The sequence below is a fragment of the Halichoeres trimaculatus genome, unplaced genomic scaffold, assembly GCF_033239565.1.
Source record: "Halichoeres trimaculatus isolate MK-OKI-2021-1 unplaced genomic scaffold, fHalTri1.1 fHalTri1_scaffold_8, whole genome shotgun sequence".
Classification (NCBI taxonomy): Eukaryota; Metazoa; Chordata; class Actinopteri; order Labriformes; family Labridae; genus Halichoeres; species Halichoeres trimaculatus.
The window spans coordinates 398,092-400,000 of record NW_027437186.1 but is presented as its reverse complement, the minus strand read 5'-3'; the positions used below and the strand labels follow the sequence as shown (position 1 = coordinate 400,000).

The 1,909-nt window shown below is 38.0% G+C and overlaps 1 protein-coding gene across 2 annotated transcripts in view; it reads left to right on the top strand.

Annotated features, from left to right (window-relative positions):
- Positions 1-1,465, top strand: part of shld2 (shieldin complex subunit 2) — a 20,460-nt gene extending 18,995 nt beyond the window's left edge. For both annotated transcript variants that reach the window (XM_074675261.1, XM_074675260.1), the window contains exon 11: positions 1-1,465. This exon is cut by the window's left edge and continues 581 nt beyond it. The gene's annotated coding sequence lies outside the window, so the exon portion shown is untranslated.
- The last annotated feature ends 444 nt before the right edge of the window (positions 1,466-1,909 follow it).

Genomic DNA, 1,909 nt, shown 5'->3' with positions numbered 1-1,909 from the left:
TGTTCTGAAGAGAGAGCCCTGTCCTGTACATGTGCAGCGCACACTGAAGACAGACAGATCTTCTCAACAAGGGTTTCACTATTTTAGAGTCAGCCTTCTCACTATACGATCACGCTGCTCTAAACTCTCCTGAATGAAGAGGATGCTACGTTAGAGCAGAGCTATTTTAGTTCAACTCACGACAAGTTATGTGAACACCAGAAAGAAAGAAAGAAAGCAGCTAAGGCTCTGATAAACTCTTCATCAATGAGTGCAGCGCAGTTACCTGTCTGCAGCATCTTTGGATCAAACCAACTAAGAGAGAGAGAGAGGGGTGGATGGTTTTTGAGTTTTCAATGCAACGCCCAAGTACAGGACTTGATTGACTTTGAAAAACATTAGAGCTAACAGGAGCAAACTTAAAGTTGGAGGACAACCAGGAGAAATAAGAAGCCAGGAGACCAGGGGGAGAAAGGGTTAAAAAATGAGAGACTCCCTCCATATCCAGAAGTGTTGGCAGCCTGCCAGCTCTCTCCATCGGTAAAAGTGAGTTCATGTACGACACAGATTGACAAAAACGAAAACTAAAGACATTTTCTCTTTCATTTTAGGTTATTTTACTAAGTTTTGTAAACTTAATTAAGAATTTTTGTCATTGTTTTATTTAAAGCCTTGTTTTTATTTTTTATTTTATTTTTTCAACGAAAATGTTTTTTGATAACTATAATAACCCTGATATGTACACACATGCATGTCTGTTGTATTTGCTTTTATTTAAGAAGCATTTTTTCTTCTTTTAAAGTTACAGAGAATAAATAACCTGTTTTGTCAGCCAGATCTTGTTGCAGACAAACTTCATATTTACAGTAAAATATTTAGCTAAATCATAGCAAGAGTTACTACACACACATAAGTAAATAAATAAATAAATAAATAAATGGTGGTCGCATCATGTATTTATTTATTTATAAACTGAGAAAGTTGGTCGCACCAGTGCTACCAGTGAAAAAGTTAGCGCAGAGCCCTGTTATCAGTACCAGCTATTCAAAATATCTTATTTAGAGCATTTTATAAAGGAAGAAAGTTGGTGGCCCTCTGACACAATTCAGGTTTCTCATGTGGCCCCTGGTAAAAATTAATTGCCACCCCTGCTGTCAACCATGGCTCTGATGAATATCCTGTCCACTTTTTAAGGCTGGGATTCTTTCCATTGTTAATGAATATTGAATATTTGTGGAAGCTGTCAGCGCCATAATCAGCCTGGGTTCATCCGCAGCTTTACCAGGGTTAGAGCTCCTTCTGCTGGTCAGAGCCTGTAACTGCTACATGAAAAATAAACTGTTTACAAAAGTCTGTTCTAACAACATGAACCATGAAGCCGTTACTGTAATCCTGGGAAACGAGATCAGGTGTCGGGGAAGAGAGAGAACCTTTCAGATGCTAAGGAGGGAAGAAGAGGAAGCAGCCACGTCTGATTAAAGCCAATCTTACCACATCAGACTGTGTGTGGCCTTTTTTACACTTTGGATCAATGTTTCATTTCTCCCAGGACTTTAATTTAATGTTTAGTCATTTGTTTAAATCTCGTGTTTCCTGTCTTTGACTTTAACCGTGCTGGTGAATTACCTGTGGCTGTTTCAGCAGCAGAGGTACAGACCCAAAGGCCTGATCTGTTCCTGACCTAATGTTAGTTTAATTTAGCTTTTAACAGTTGAATGAAAGGTTTCCTCTTGTGTCTCTGCATGGATAACATGTTGTTAGTTTCTTCTAATGAAACCATTTGACTCCAACAAACCTCTGAACCTGAATTTCCTCTCTGTTGGGTAAAAGATGAATTCATTCATTCATTCAGATCTTTATCTACTCTTGAACAAAGATTTTTAGTTTTCCTTCATTTTTCAAGTCGTCCATATCACTGACATTATATGAA